The following is a 17857-nucleotide window of genomic DNA, read 5'->3' as shown; positions in this document are numbered from 1 at the left end:
GTTCTAATACGTGTCTTTGGTCCAGAGGGTCCTGATGGCAAAGAACCGAGCAAATTAGTGGTCAGTAACTGGTAAACTAATATTTGGTCAACTTTGTGATACATTATTATTTGAGAGACAGTCGTTAGCATCATTTTTCAATTTTCTCAGTTGAATTTTTCTTCTGATGTCGGTGACTTGCAATGGGGAATTGTAGCCTAAGGTTGGTTGTTATCTGCATAACATAGTGTTTCAGTGTTTACTGTTAAATTGGAAGTGAGATGGTGGATGGCGATACAACTGAAAACGCACAAAAGATTTTCACTGAAACACTGTTGAACTACAGTTATGGCCCTGTGTGCTATGGTATCTTTGCCAGATAGTGTTGACAGAGGACATAAAAAAGCATTCAAAGAAGAGCAACGTATGTTGTTTTATAGCTAAGAAGGGGGAGTGCGCCATGGACATGCAGGGTGTATACGACCCGGAAGATCCGGGGAAAAACCCGGGAAATTTTTCATTGTTTTTGTTTTCAGTTAAATTTTTGTAATTTTGATTGGTAAGAACCGATACTCTAACAAAGGATATTACTGTGTCTCAATACTGCAGCAATAAAACATGAACAAGAGAAAAAACGAAAATAAAACTTAAATTTCAAGGGAAATGCACCATATACAGCAACAAAACACTGCTCATACAAGTGTCCGCCAACAGTAAAATGTGTCAAAGGCTTTAGGAAGACTGTGCAATGCTTCGTAACAGCAAATTGCCTCCGCTGAGCGTGACGTCACAACTGTTTACATTAAATTCATTTTAGCAGTTACGAGCTCGATCATGCGCAAGCACAGTTGAGTAGTACCTTCTCTCGCTTCTGGCTACAGAAATTGTTGGCTGTGTAAGCAGTCGCAGCAAGCAGCTAGATGCTACCGGGAAAAATTTTACTGGAGCGCCCAAGCTGCCAGATTTATACATGCGCAGGAGGTCCAAATCTAGGGGGGGGGGGCAAATTCATATTCTTGAGGGGGGGGGCGGGGGAGGAAACCTTGTTTCACAAAGCGACTCGCATCCAGCGCACGTTAGTTTATCGATTATTCATATTACTTTGAAACTCATCCCTGTCGGTTTTTGAACATTTTTAACACATTCTAAGTTGATTTTGAATGAATCGTAAGTTGATTTGTGAATGCGTGCGTAGTGTACATGTTTCCTCTGTCAGTGGAATCTGACAGAGCTGAGCGAAGTAAGGCTGAACGGATGAATACCAACCGCTGTCTGATTGTGTGGTTGATTGTGTTTGCAAATGATGAGCGTTGTTGTAATTACTAGCGGAATCCATAGATTCAGACTACAGGAGTGGAAATAAACGAATAACACGTAAGAATGATTACGTATTACCTTTGCGGTGTATACAAGAAAATGAAATTTTGACAAAAAATTTTTGGGCAGATCGCTATACTAGTAAGGGCGAGTTGTACAGTCCCCAGCTAGCAGCTACTTTAAGTTCTGTTCTGGAAGAAGCACGGAAAATGTGTTGTACGACCATGTAACAACGCCTAACCGGAGAATAATCACGGGATAGCTAAACCGGTGATTCTGGTAGAGTTAATGAAGTTAACCTGCAAATAAGCTTTGGCATTGGCAGGAATAGTTACAGAATTAGCGATAACAAGACTGTTTGTTAGAATGATGAAGGAGAAGAAATGGGGGCATCACACAAATTATGGAACAATATGACGATTCCAAGTTCGTATAAAAATTTCATACTACTACTTTTCGATCTCGTGCTTGAGGAACTGGAGTGTATGAATGAAGTGTGAAACTATTTCCTAATGTAAAGCTTTTTGCTTGTAGTTGGCCTAATAGGCATTTGATATTGGTACTTTGTGAATTATTTTCTGTCCTTACAAAACAGACCGTTTGTGCCAAAACAGTCTCATTTATTTTGTGTGTATTACAATTGTTGTAGTATTAGAAAGGCCTATTTTGTTTTATCTAGCAGACAGTGACAAAATAGGTGTAATCAGATCGGGAAATAACACCAGTCTTGGTTCCTATTTGTATTAACAGCTTTTTCAATATTAGACGATGACATTTCGACTTTTCGTGTAGCAAAATGTTTGACGAACTTTGATGAGGTAATAGATTCTTTCACAGAAGGAAAGCACTCCATGTAAAGCTGTACCAAGATTATAGAGGGTAAAAAATTCTAGGAGCTAAGGATTGAAGAAACATGTATTGTCTTGCTTGTCTCATGTCTTTACTGGGTTTATATATCCTATATTTAATTTTATGTCACACAAAGCAGCAAGTTGTTAGCTGATAGGGAACAAAGAGTGCACATTTTCTGAAGAGTTCTTTTTTTTAAAAAAGAGGGACAGAATGTCAAACCGGCCAACTGTAAACAGGAGAGGCACCACAGGACATTTTAATTTCCACTGTCCTGAATATGGTTTGATGGCATCCATTACAAAATGTACACATTTCAATTCCACAGAGCGAAGTACAGTGACGTGCGATAGGAGAATACTGTGTGAGGAGATGAGACACTGCACTTTGGCACACTTATGACATGTCTTACATTTCCTCAAACACACATGTTGCATGCATCAGACCCTTCAGAAAGACGTGCACTACAAAATGAACATATTTTTGTATATATATAAAAAAAAACAAAGATGATGTGACTTACTAAATGAAAGTGCTGGCAGGTCGACAGACACACAAACATACACACAAAATTCAAGCTTTCGCAACAAACTGTTGCTTCATCAGGAAAGAGGGAAAGACGAAAGGATGTGGGTTTTAAGGGAGAGGGTAAGGAGTCATTCCAATCCCGGGAGCGGCAAGACTTACCTTAGGGGGAAAAAAGGACGGGTATACACTCTCGCTCGCGCGCGCGCGCGCGCACACACACACACCCACACACACACACACACACACACACACACACACACACATCCATCCACACATATACAGACACAAGCAGACACATTACACGTTTTTTCGAAATTTTCCCGAATTTCTCCGTCCTTTAACGTGTTTTAGCGGCAACACAACCACCTAACCTTGATGCACATCGCTGTCTACCAACCCAAGTTCACCACAGGATCAACTTAACCAACACTTTTTCGCCTTTTTTCATACCAGATCTCCAGTTGCTTTCTAGTTCACCTTTATCTCTCCCCATATATTTTTATCTTTCATTTTCATTTCAACCTCATGTTACACTTTCCACCTTCTAATACCATGTCACCCTCACAACACACCCACAAAAAAAATGGTCTTTAAATATGTCTGCTTGTGTCTGTATATGTGTGGATGGATATGTGTGTGTGCGCAAGTGTATACCCGTCCTTTTTTCCCCCTAAGGTAAGTCTTTCCGCTCCCGGGATTGGAATGACTCCTTACCCTCTCCCTTAAAACCCACATCCTTTCGTCTTTCCCTCTCCTTCCCTCTTTCCTGATGAGACAACAGTTTGTTGCGCGAGCTTGAATTTTGTGTGTATGTTTGTGTTTGTTTGTGTGTCTGTCGACCTGCCAGCACTTTCATTTGGTAAGTCACATCATCTTTGTTTTTAGATATATTTTTCCTACGTGGAATGTTTCCCTCTATTATAACCATATCATTAATTTGAACCCAACAATTACGTTTGTTATTGTCGCTGTTGCATTTCGAAATCTTTCCTGTCGTCTTATTTTCCTTTATTTTCTCTTTCTGTTTTTACCAGTAGTCTCACTTTGTATTCACCTTCCCCTTTTTACCGTAATCTACTATAAAATTTTATCCCACCTATATATACTCAATAATATGTAACCCACTTCCAAAACATAACCAAAAAAATTTTATTTTCCGCTTTCAACACTACCGCTGCTATAAAATCCACCGTTTCTAGTTCAATAACAGCTGCTTTCACGTATTAAACAACCATTTCGGCTAGTTCTAAGAACTTTCACTTTATTTCCACTTCCGTTTTTGCACATCACTGATCATTTTTAGCCGCTCCCCACAGGTTTTAACGTCATTATTTCTTCGTCAGACAATTGTTAACCCCATTTTCGTAATCTTTCACCACAACACCACTCCTTTTAATACATTTACACGTTTTTTCGAAATTTTCCCGAATTTCTCCGTCCTTTAACGTGTTTTAGCGGCAACACAACCACCTAACCTTTATGCACATCGCTGTCTACCAACCCAAGTTCACCACAGGATCAACTTAACCAACACTTTTTCGCCTTTTTTCATACCAGATTTCCAGTTGCTTTCTAGTTCACCTTTATCTCTCCCCATATATTTTTATCTTTCATTTTCATTTCAACCTCATGTTACACTTTCCACCTTCTAATACCATGTCACCCTCACAACACCCCCACAAAATAGGTCTTTAAATATGTCTGCTTGTGTCTGTATATGTGTGGATGGATATGTGTGTGTGTGCGAGTGTATACCCATCCCTTTTTACCCCTAGATCCGGGACTGATGCGCAGAGCAGTCTGAATTACAGTTGGGAAGTGGGTAGTCTACACGTGACCCATTTTTACATTTAGTGTTTTTGCTGTTTCCTCTTCATTTACTGCTCCCACATCAAATGAAGGCAAAACAGATTTCTGTGGCCGGGAGCTATCAAGTGAATTAAAATACATTCACATAATAATGGAAGGCTAAACTGTGTTATTAGTTGCAGATTTTATTATATTTCCATCTTTCTGACAGTCAAGCGTTAATTGCCTTTTAGAACAATGAAGTTATTTTTGTTGGTTTGCCAAAGAAATTTTCTTTCATTAATCTTTTCCACTAAGGCAGACAATATATTTGAGACAAAGTGTTTAATTCCACACACTGTGTTTGCTGCATTTCAAGTGCACATTTTCAACTTCTAGCACATTTGGCATTACGCCATAATAAAGAACCAAACATGAGACAGGACAGTACTGGTACTCTAAGAAAATTTACATCCCAAAAAGAAAAGCTTAATAACAGGTCGTGGGATTCTGGACATACAAATTTGCACTTTAAATGTGAACATTTTAGTATGGGTCACGAAATTCCGATTCTCTTGGAGTATCCTCTGATGTCTTGTTTCTTACATAATGTAAGATCTTTTAATGTTTCACACGTACGAACATGCAGGCTCCCTACGACATCGTAGCTGCGCTTGCGCGGTGACGCCTGTCATCTGGCGCTCTCTGGCAACTGCAGAAACGAACCTATTTCTAACAGGTCGTGGGAAAATATTTCGAATGGTGGGTTGAAAATCGTTACCATCAAAGTACCATTCTAGCAGTTACACCAGAACTATGTGAGATAATGTACGATGAATTTCTTAAATCACAAAGTGTTTGACTCACATTTAAAAATCAACTCTTTGATGATGAGCCATTTAGATGAATTTTGAGCCTGGGAGATCAGACATTTGTGTCGTTATTAAAAATTTTACTGGCACATTTGTGTGATACATCTTAAATTGTAATACGCGCATAAAAGACCAACATTTTATGAGAAAGCTTAGCTTCTCTTGCAGCGTATTAATCTGATAGACCAATATTATATGTGAAGGCTTTGCGTTTCGTTTAGCAACACTATTTACATTAATTTGAGCCATTAACTTTTTCTGTTTGTGTGTTCGCGCTACTTAACAGTGATGTTGCTGTTGGTTGACTACATCACGTGTCCTAAGCTCTGAATACCTGCTGTGATCGGCTGGCGAAATCGCATGAAATGAGCTATGACTAACTTACAAAAGCGCATCCCAATCTCAATTTCAATGCTTTGGAAAGTAACATGCGGTGTTTGGTGGAATTCGAGTTTATACTTTCCTAATACAAAAATATGCAGCATACATGTTGCTGCACATCAAAGATCTTTCCAAAATGCGTGTTTTTTTTCCTAAAGCGCCAGGAAATTCTACGCCCTTGTATAAAACCATAATCAAAGGACTTATAAGTTATACAGTTCCAAGAGAAAATATACCGTCAGTTAACAGGGAAAAAGTATGTTTTCACTTGGGGGAAAGTGTATTTTTGACTGAGAAATCTGGGAATTTTTTTTCCTTGTCCGCATATACCCTGACATGATATACAAGTTGGGGTGACAGTCATTAAAACAAAGGTGTTTTTTGTTATGATGAGATGTTTTCAGGAAATTTCCTCTGAATGGCAAAATATTTTGTTGGCACCCACCTACATAAGGAGAAATTATTATCGTGATAAAGTAAGAGAAATCAGAGCTCCCACAGAAGCTGTTGAAGAGTGGAATGTTACAGAAATAGTCTGAAGGCTTTTCGATGCATCCTCTGCCGAACACTTAAGGATACAGGATACTTATAAATGGTGGAAAAATCAAAATTTTTTAAATGACTTTATTAAATTCTATAGTCTTTCCTGGTTACATTGATATATACACTGTAGGGTTTGAAATGAAAAATGACCTATACATACCAAATTTTAAAGTTACGGTCATGTACGAGGTGCGACAATAAAGTAATGAGACTGATTTTCTTTGCAAGATGTGGCACCCCTGCAGGCTTGCGTAGGCACAATATCTGTGACCTTGGTCTATAAGCCACTTGTAGTTCAAGCGGCATGTTGAAGCAACTGCTCAGTCATTAGTTGTGCTGTAATAAGTTAACACGTGTTAGTGTCTCATCACGGAAATGGAACTGCATAATATTGCGCAACAGTATGCCATTTCTTTTTGCGTTAAATTGAGTGAAAACGCGATGACAACTTACGGTAAGCTTAAGAAGGCTTTTGGAGAGGAGGTTATGTCAAAAGCTCAAGTTTTTGATTGGCATAAAATGTTTAGTGAAGGCAGAACAAATGTTGAAGATGAAGACTGCAGTGGACGACTGTCAACCTCACGGACGGATGTCAACTTGGCCAGGGTGCATGAACTCATAAAATCTGATAGAAGGTTATCCATGAAAATGATTGCAGGAGAACTGCACATCAATCGAGGAACGGTTTGTCTAATAATAACATTGCTGATAATTGGATTCTGCATCATGATAATGCACCATCCCATACTGCTCTGTCAGTACAGTAATTTTTTACCTCAAAACAAATTTCGGTACTGCCAGAGCCACGTTATTCACCAAATATTGCTCCGTGCAACTTTTTTCTCTGTCCAAGAATCAAAATGGCGGTCAAGGACACCATTTTCAAACAACGCAAGATGTCCCAAAAGCTGTGACGAAGGTCTTGGAGGATATTACAGAAGATGAGTTCCAGAAATGTTACCATCAATGGCAGAAGTGCTAAAAAAAGTGTGTGCAATCAGAAGGGAACTTTGAAGGAGACAACACGAAAATTGACTAAAACTGTAAGCAACATTTTTTTTCACATCAGTGTCATTACTTTACATTCGCACCTTGTATACTGCCATGCCCCCTTTATTTCTGTTACAGAAACCAGTATTATTTTGAAAAGAACTGTGCACTTTCTTTCTGTTTCCAGCGATTATATGTATGATACATTGTATATGTTGGTAACAGTGCAGGTTTCTAGCGTCTGTAAATGATTATCTTTGCAAGTATTTACTTTTGTGTTCTGAAGCAGTTTGTTCACATGTTAATAAACGTTTGTTTCCCAAGCGCTACATATATTTGTGAAAATACATATTTTTTAGTGTGCCACACATCAAGAAATTCAATAAAAGGAAATTCTGTGGTAACCAGTTCACAAACAAAACAAGCCACACTGTTGAAAGTAAACTACGTGTCAGTTCTTCAGTGAAGAAATTCGCACATGGCACGCCTCCTGGTGATTCAAATTTTTGTGTTAAAAATGACACTGTTTGTAGTGGATTTGTTGTTGTTGGTGTGGGTATCTTATCTTCTTTGATAAAGGAAGTGGAAAAATGTAAACAATGTGATGGTGTAGGCTGTCTGGAAATAACTGAACAACAAAGTAGCAGGAAGGGTTTAGCGTCAAAATTAGTTGGTCTGTGTAGATCCTGCAATAAATCTACCTCGAAAATGACTTTGAACATTGTGCATAATTCATATGATGTGAATTTGAGGTTAGTGTACGCAATGCGTGCAATAGGGAAAGGAAAAAAAGGCTGCACAAACGTTTTGTCATTTGATTGACCTTCCTCCTCCCAGTAGGTTCAGCAAGTACATAAGAATACTTTTAGATGCCTTGACGGTTGTGTCTAAAGCATCTATGAAATGTGCAGTAGAAAAAACTGTTAATATTAGTGAAACAAGGGACATTGCTGTTGCACTTGATGGGACATGGCAACATCGAGGACATCGTTCCTTGAATGGTGTTTTAAGTGCTACTTCTGTGGAGAATGGAAAAGTTGTTGATGTTGAGTGCTTATCTAATTATTGTCACATCTGACACAGTAACACTGAAGGACATATTGAACATCAGTGTTATAATAATTATGATGGTTACAGTAGAGGTATGGAGTGTGATGGAGCTCTAAAATTATTTCAGAGGTCAGTGCCCGTTTATAACGTTAGATATACAAAGTACCTAGGTGATGGGTACTCTAAAGCTTTCAATAAAATTAATGAGTTCAATGTTTATGGTGATAGCTTCGTAACAAAACTGGAGTGTTGTGGACATGTGCAAAAGAGGATGGGTGCTAGATTGAGGAAGCTAAGAAGTGAAATGAAAGGAAAATTGCTGTCTGATTGAAAATCTCTGTCTGGCTGAGACAGATTGACAGAAACTGAAATAGACCTCCTTCAGAGGTATTAAGGACTGGCCATTAGACAAAATGCACCTCTGAATGATGATACAGCAATGAGGAAAGCTGTATGGGCCACCTACTTTCATAAGTTGTCCACAGATGACCACACTGTTCATGGACTTTGCCCTAAAGGAGCAGATTCTTAGGTGTGGTTACCAAAAAGCAAAGGAAAGTGGTCAAATATACTATCAAAATATCATAAGCATTATCTTCTTGAGCCTGTTATGAATGAAATAAAACCAATTTTTAGAGATCTGAGTGGACCCCGTTTTGCTTAGTACCACATTTACTCGAATCTAAGACGCACCTGAAAAATGAGACTCGAAATCCAGGAAAAAAAAATTTCCCGAATCTAAGCCGCACCTGAAATTTGAGACTTGAAATTCAAGGGGAGAGAAAAGTTTTAGGCCGCACCTCCAAATCGAAACAAACTTGGTCCATTGTAATATGAGACACAATTTAGGTCAAATGAATGACGATACAGCTACAGTAGTTTGGTTCGAGTCGTAAGCTCAGTAGTTAAGCTTTACCAGGTAGCCATTGCTATGCGTCAGGCGCTCCGTCCGTATTATAAGGGTACCCTTCCTCTTTCGCGTACTTCGTTAGCGAAACAATGGCAAGAGACTGCTATTTGCTGTTACCTACACTCCTGCTTTCTTTGAGAATGATCAACAAGAACCAAATAATAGACAGCGTATTTTTTCTCCGTTTGAAAATCTTTGCAGGCACCTCTTTAGTACATTACATTCTGCACTGAAATTAGTCATCTTAGATTTAAAAATCTAGTCAATTGCCGTGCTTCATTTCTGACTGTATCACTATTAGGCATAAGAATAATACAAATATAAACATGGGATGATATCTATATTTTTCCGCGTTTGCTGTTGTCTCACTCTAGTTTCGTAGTTTATTAGGCAGACAGGATTTAAATGAGTTAGCAGCAAACACGAAAGAATACATGGCAAAATGTTTATATTCTAATTATTCTTATGTGAAGAGAATACTGCATGCTATTCATAATTCATAAAAGTTCCTATAAGGAACCATCTCTTCTCACAGTTAGGAAAAAATTCAGAACGTAGAGTTGGCCATATTGACAAACATCCCAAACAGTCTTGCCAGTCGGATTTTTGTAGTGCATTGAAATGCTGCTACATTCAAAGGTGCACAATACGGAATTTGTATTTACTTCGTTGGATAATGCATGAAAATGCAGTGGTCGAAACTCGAGACGGAGGAAAAACTTGTCTGCCACCCCCCCCCCCTTTTTTTTTTTTTTTTTTTTTTTAAATGCACTCATGCAGAGGGTTTGGCGCCAGTATTTATCTTTGTGCCTGCAAAGCATGCCTGTGTAGTGCTACATATATTCGACAGCAGAAGTTACTTGTGGCGGCACCTACCAACATTTTCCAGAACTTCCGCTTACTTTGCACTCGATTCTAAGCCGCAGGCTGTTTTTTGGATTACAAAAACCGGAAAATAAGTGCGGCTCAGATTCGAGTAAATACGGTAAATGTCTTCATGGGGGCACTCAGAATACAAATGAAAGTTTCAACCATTCCATACGGGAAAGATTACTCAAGAATGTTTTTGTAGGACTAAATACATTAAAAGTTGGTGTACTAGATGGTGTGCTATGTTTCAATGACGGAGTGATAGGAAGGTAGGAAGTCCTGAGAAATTTAGGCATAAAATGTGGCTCTAATATGAAAGATCAATTTCTTCTGCGTGACAGACAACGGGTGCATGAAGCTGAAAGATTCGCTCTTCAAGTTACCAAAGAAGCAAGAAGTGCTAAAAGGAATGCCAAGAGGAAGCTTGAAGATGAAGAAAGGCTGCAGGATGTAGACTATGCTTCAGGAATGTTCTGAGGCACAGTTTAATTGGACTCATATGTTCATTCGCAATTTCCCGCTAGTTGTTTTCTTCAGAATTCAGGTACAAATATTTCCTAAAGTTTATAAAGCATTGCTCTAATTTTTTCTGTAACTTTTGGTAGTCCATACTTATGTAGTAGACCTAAGCTTTATTGCAGAATCAGCTAAATCATAGAAAAAATAACATTTTTATTTGGAAAAAATTATAAATATTAAAATGTAAGATGTGATACTTTTTTATCCTTGTAATATACGTAATAGGTGGAATTAAATAGGTCTAGTATCTCAGCCATGTCATGCATGTCTGGTAAAAATTTGGTCTCCTTCAAATGTATAACATTGGATTAAATGGTACCTCAGTTTGAGGAAGAATTTCCTTGTTACTTTTTTTAAATAACTCTAAGCAGGTTCAAAAATATTCAAAATACTTCTAATTTGTTTAGAAAGTGTGCTCTATTACCTGATATCAACAAAAAATCTTAAAACATATACATTATAAACAGTGCCTGAAAGAAATATAATATTGAGCTGGAAAAATGCCCTGTATCCTTAAGTGTGAACTGCCAGATAGCCGTGTAGATTTACACGAGAAATATCGTCTGGTTTGCACTGATGATGTAATGATGTGAGGGGGCTGAATGCAAATTATTTTTTTTTTTTTTTTTTTTTTTTTTTTTTTTTTTTTTTTTTTTTTTTTTTTTTACGTCTGCTTTGGTGACGGAAGCAATGCGTTCAACTTCCAGAAAGACATTATCTCACAAAACAGGCCTTTGACTAAACTTCATAAAGTGCCGTACTGTGCTGGTTTATGGTATAGAGCAGATGTTACCAACAAGTATTCCATTGGTTCTCCATCATTTGAAAAAACGTCGTTTTCACTAAAACACAGCTACATTTACAACTCCATTTTTCCTGTACAGTGTTCTATAATACATACAATTGTGACTTTAAATGACAGCTTTGAATTATCAAGGGCATCAGTTTTTTTTTTTTCCAAATTTAATGTGCCATTATCAACAGAATGATTGCATGCAGATCATTATATTGGCGTGTGAGGTTTTGGGATTGACATTTATTTTTTTTATCGCGTATCTTGAGACTTTGAGCCAAAGCTCGTGGGATGAGGTGGTACCTAGTTTACAGAAAGCTGAATATAAAATTTATAAACAAAAAATTACAGAATTAATAAAATATGAAATTAAGAGAAATTAGGATAAATTACATGTTGCATAGAGAAGTTCTCATGTATTGTGAGGGTCTCTTGTGCAGAATTGTAGCATACCACAAGGTAACCTTTGTGTGTGGATTTGAATACTTACGTGTATCACTCTTTTTTTCTGCCCTGCTGGGAAATTTGGAAAAAAAAACCTGGAGAAATCTTGTTTTTTGTCTCAGTAGATGAAACAGTTTGTTTACTGGGATTTCCTGCATCCTCGCTGGCTGGATGCAGCTTAATACATGCACCGCTTCCCTACTCCCTCATTCTTACTGCTTCTCCACTTCCTACCACTCCCCTCAGCTTGCAGTCAGTGCTGCCACCACTTCTTGCCACTAGCCTAGTAGCTGCCGATGGGAGGTGTGAGGGGTGGTTTGTTTTGATATGATTCTTGGAGATTGTTGACCCAGTGGCTGGAGACAACGGTCATATGTGCACGAGTTGTGTCTGAGTGATTGTGTGAATGTGGTGTGTGTGTGTGTGTGTGTGTGTGTGTGTGTGTGTTATTTTCTAAGAAAGGCTATGGCCGAAAATCATCTTTACGGTGAGTTGCTACCTATCTTCATTAGCATTAATTCTCAGAGTATTTGCACAAATTGATGGATTTATCACCACCATCTCATTTCGTCAACATAATGTCAGTGACTTGTGTAAAGCTGGCCACATGAATGGACTTCCATGATGGGCCAAACCCACAGGCCATTTCTGTGGGTCTCTCTAACGGATTGGGGCTGCCGATTTGAAGCCCATCGTTTCCCAATAATGTGCAGGCCCTGCCCATCGGATCTAGTCTCGCCGATCTGCTCCCAGGCCGGCTCTGTTTGTGTGTGGTATAATGCAGTGGGTTTTCGTGATTTATCCGAGGACTCAGGACTGTGGTGCTCCTCGGCAGGCCAGAGGCCACAGGCGATGGAGTTCAGGAATTGTGACTTTCTCACTGCAAGTACATTGTGCGGTACATTGTTTTATAAACATTTTATTTATTCTAGTACATTTTGGGGCTTAGAAAATAATTTATACAGGATGTACATATCTTTTTTTTTTTTTTTTTTTTTTTTTTTTTTACGAACATTCAGTACGCGAAACATGAGTGTCCCGGCAGACATCAATACAGTAATCGAATTCGTGTCATACCTGTCCCAGCATGGCATCGTCAGTTGCGATATTTGTTTCTCGTATTCTCTCCCGGAGCTCCGCTACATCACGTGGTAGAGACCATACATACACCGGATCTTTAATGTGTCCCCACAGAAAAAAAGTCACACGGAGTGAGATCTGGTGATCAGGGAGGCCATTTCATGAAACAGCTGTTCCCTTCTGTAGCACGGCCAGTTCATCGATGCGGCAGCTCCGTATTCAGGTACCCACAAACTTCACGATGAAAATGGGGTGGAGCCCCATCCTGCTAAAAGATGAACGGAGAGCCCAATTGCATCTGAGGCATCAGCCATTGCTGCAACATATCCGAGTAGGAATATCCAGTGACAATGCTCTTGGCGAAGAAGAATGGCCTGTACAGTTTTCGACACGACAAAGCACAAAAAAACATTTACATTTAGCGAATCACACCCAAATTCAATGCATTCGTGTGGATGCTTTGTACCCCAGATTCGACAATTATGCCTGTACACTTTCCCATTAGTGTCAAAAGTGGCTTCATTGCTAAAACTTAAGCGATCAAAATTCCATCCCCGTCCTTATTCAATTGTTGCAACTGTGAACAAAACTCAAAACACTTGTCTTTGTCGTCGTTATTGACCTTCTACCCTAGCTCCAATTTGAATGGTTTCATAGACAACTTCTGTCGCATGACTTGCCACAGTCAGTGGAGCCATTTCGAGTTCATGGGATGCACGACGCACCAATTTCTTTGGACTCCTTATGAATGTCTCTCGTATGCAATCCAAATTCACTTCACTCACACTGGGATGTCTGCTTCTCTGTGCTGGGCACAAGCAACCCGTCATAATAAATTTGTTGTGCCTTCCTTGTTGGTGGTTTCTTACCGTACTTTGTTCTAAACATCCATTGAACAGCTGTAGCACACACTTTTTTTTTCGAACTCCAACACACAGAAAGTTCGCTCCGCACCTGAACTTGCCATATTTATGACTGGTGCTATCGGCAAATCACCAAAGTATGCTGTGGTGGTATACATGAAAAAGAACTTTCAGGGTTTCTCTTCAAAATGACATATGTGCGATATCTGTGCTATGTTTGGTTCTTGTGCAACAAATAATTGAAAGTGTTCCCAGATGTAATGTACACCCTGTATATTAGAAAGTATGAGCGATAGGAAGAACAACTTGTGGCAGTCACAGGCGGTTTGTATGCTATGTACCTGTATATTTTGGCCTGCCTTATATACTTCTTTCAATAGGCCTACTTTTTTCTGAGGTTATTTCTGAAATCAGTGTAGGTATTTTAAATCTGTCTTGTGACTCCAAGGAAATGCGTATTTGTGTCACCAAATATGTTTAGTTTTATTGAAATAAAATAACATCAGTGGTCTTAATGGAATATTATATACCATTGTCTTTCTTTCTCCATCTAAAAACTGTTCATTACAAAAGATGCTGAAATTAGTACTTAAGATTTTTGCTCATGAGGGGAAGAAATACAGAAGTCCTTACATTTTTTTTTTTTTTTTTTTTTTTTTTTTTTTTTTTTTTTTTTTTTTTTTTTTTTTTTTTTTTTTTGTGAACTTGTCTTTACTTGCCCTTGAGACCTCGAAATTTGTCAGGGAAAAATGCTAAAACTTGCTGGAAATCGGGGAATGTCACTTGGGGAAACTTGCAGCAACCCTGAATGTTCACAAGCTGGCACTGCAGAGCTTGCTGACTGCATTTTTCAGGGATGAGAATATTCTTGCCAAGTGCACAGAATTGGCCCAAACTATAACACCATATGAGATAACAGAGCAAAAGTAAACAAGCTTTTGTGTTTGTGTCCAAGACATAGTGTATAGTGAAGACAGAAGTGTTCATTTTCTGCTTAAGGTGTTGAACATGATACTTCTGAGAGAGCTTTTCATCTATCTTCAGTCTTAAGAATTTAAAATGTCTGTTCGACCAGCTCAGGACAAGACTATTTCTATTTTACAAGAGTTCAGTTGTTGGCAGTGAAGTATTAATCCGTTCTCCAAAAGCCATGTGCTGATGTTGCCAACTACCTTGTCAGCTAGATGATTTACGTTATGTTCAGTGTTTTCCGAGAGAACACGTGTCCGAATATACAAAAGCTTTCATTTGCATTTGCAGTAGGTATGGGAAAAAAAAGAAAAAAAAAAAAAGAAACAGAAGCTCCTGTGTGTGTTTCCTATAGATAGTGGATATAACAACAGCTCCTTTAAGTTACGTTTTCAGATTATTTTTGATGCCACAATTTCCACTCACGTTTCTACTTTTGTGTTTTCTTCTTGCTTAGTACTCTTGATACATTTTGTTCAAAGTTTGACTATGGTTCCTGTTACTAGGTGCGAGGATACAAGTGAGTTGGCTTCCATTCGGATGTCTAAGATGAGACGATGGACAGGGTGAAAGGCCTCGGCGTTGATGCAGAGTGCACTGGTGGTGGCAGAATACAGCACGACCCCAGTGCCAAGGTCATCAAAGTGTACAGCTACTCACAGGTAGTACCAAAAGCAGTGAGTTGTAGAAATGACAGTATGTGTCATCTTGAGCTGTTATTCAACTTAATTTTTTACTGTGTGACTGGTTTCAGTTGAAGACCATAATGGTTTCAGTTGAAGACCATTTTCAGGCACCTGTTGTATATACATCGCGGATACGGGAAAATTTGGGATGAAAAGAATGTTTGAAAATTATAGGAACAATACAAGCAACACTTACAGAATTTGATTACCAGCAAAAACTATATATATCAAAAGAATACAATGTCAGAAATATAAATTAAATATCCACAAGCATTGTATGTATTGTTACTACAATTTTGAAATATCCTTTTTGCCTGAATTTTTCCTGTTTCTATGCTGTGGGAACAACAGGTGCTCGAAAATGGTCTTGACCAAAACTGGTTGCATCGTAAAAAAAAATTATCAACAGCTTAAAGTGTTACATGATGTCATTTCTACAATTCGTATAAGCTGCAGACCACAGTTAACAAAAGATATTTTAAGAACAGTGAAGTTTCTGTTCATACGTTGTGTGCCCTATAATTCAAGTATTTTTAAAACTTTTAAGAATGTTATACGCCAAGCTCCTCCATGGGAAAGCAGTTTCTGCTTTGGTTACATGGCACAAATTATAGAATACCTTGTTAGATGGTCAGAAGTAAATGTCACCAGATGTTAATACCTGTAAATCATCATCATGCTTCTTACAACCGTGTACAATAATTTGGGTGTGGTGTTGTGGACAAGTGTTATGATTGAAATGGCTACTGTTGTTCTGGGTAGCAGCCATGATTATGAAACTTCCTGACAAATTAAAACTATGTGCTGGGCCAGGACTACATCCTGAAACCTTGCCTTCCGTGGACAATGCTGATACCAACTGTGCTGTTCAATCTGATTCAGGATTTTTTCTTACACCTTTCAGATTACTTTTGAGGCCACAATCCTTGCTTCCACTTGTATATTTAGCGAGAGAGAGTTGTATATGTAGCGAGAGAGAGAGAGAGAGAGAGAGAGAGAGAGAGAGAGAGAGAGAGAGAGAGAGAGAGAGAGAGGGAGGGGATCTTCTGTCCCATAATTTTATGACATTATTATTATTATTATTATTATTATTATTACCAGCTTCTGTATCTTTTGATTGAGTATAGTTACGGCAGCACATGAATTGTGGTGAGCCTGGTGTTTTTACAAGACTTTTTCCAGTTGCCAGGACAGTTGTCATAATTACTCAAATCAACAATTCCTTGCACTTGGAGCAGACCAAATGATTCCTCTGTACCCCTCGCACCTATTTTATACTTTTCAGACTGTGTTTCACACATTTTGTGACCTACCTGTTTCATTTAACACAGTTAATACAGTTGCAGATTGTGGGTACGTGTTTAATTTTTTTTGCACGGTTACTGCTGCTTGTGTTTCAGTGTTGTGTACAATGCCAGACCCATCAATAGAAAAATTAATTCTGATGCTGCATCTTGCACATCTGTTCTGATGGTCTTTACACACTCCCTTTTTCTGCTGCTTTTGTGTTGTGATGTGTGGTGTAGAAAATTTCAGATTGCTTTACGGTTTCATGTGCTCTGTATTAGACGCAGTTTTAGTGTACGTACAAGCCCATGGTTTACTTATGATGTAGTTGTAGTTAAGAGTTCTCGTTTTAGTGTTTAATTATTATTGTGATATGTAGCACACTGTTTAATTGTACTTTAGTTTTAAAATACCCAAGGACTGCTTCATTTCAGGGGTTTGGGAAGGCAGACCACAGCAAGACTGTAGAAATTCTGAAGACTGCATATCCTGTTTACAACATTACTTGGAGTGATGAAGGATACTGATCTGCTCAGGTAATTAAATTTACATATGTGTGATACATTCAAAATGTCTCTGACATTACGACAACCTTCATAATGAATGAAGGTGATATTTTTTTCCATTTAAGCTGTTGTATTTTAATAAGACCTCTCCTTAATTATACAGGGTGATTCAAAAAGAATACCACAACTTTAGGAATTTAAAACTCTGCAACGACAAAAGGCAGAGCTAAGCACTATCTGTCGGCGAATTAAGGGAGCTATAAAGTTTAATTTAATTGTACATTTGTTCGCTTGAGGCGCTGTTGACTAGGCGTCAGCGTCAGTTGATGCTAAGATGGCGACCGCTCAACAGAAAGCTTTTTGTGTTATTGAGTACGGCAGAAGTGAATCGACGACAGTTGTTCAGCATGCATTTTGAACGAAGTATGGTGTTAAACCTCCTGATAGGTGGTGTATTAAACGTTGGTATAAACAGTTTACAGAGAATGGGTGTTTGTACAAAGGGAAAAGTTCTGGACGGCCGAGAACGAGTGATGAAAATGTAGCACGCATCCAGCAAGCATTTGTTCGCAGCCCAGGAAAATCGACTTGCAGCGCTAGCAGAGAGCTGCAAATTCCATATTCAACTGTATG

The 17857-nt window shown here is 38.5% G+C and overlaps 1 long non-coding RNA gene across 1 annotated transcript; it reads left to right on the top strand.

Moving 5' to 3' along the window:
• On the top strand, positions 1-17213 carry LOC124776840. Its single transcript, XR_007015659.1, has 3 exons — positions 1-60; positions 15252-15407; positions 17153-17213. It is a non-coding gene; the product is annotated as an uncharacterized LOC124776840 (long non-coding RNA).
• The last annotated feature ends 644 nt before the right edge of the window (positions 17214-17857 follow it).

The sequence above is a fragment of the Schistocerca piceifrons genome, chromosome 2 (assembly GCF_021461385.2).
Source record: "Schistocerca piceifrons isolate TAMUIC-IGC-003096 chromosome 2, iqSchPice1.1, whole genome shotgun sequence".
NCBI lineage: Eukaryota > Metazoa > Arthropoda > Insecta > Orthoptera > Acrididae > Schistocerca > Schistocerca piceifrons.
This window is presented reverse-complemented; position numbering and strand designations above follow the sequence as displayed.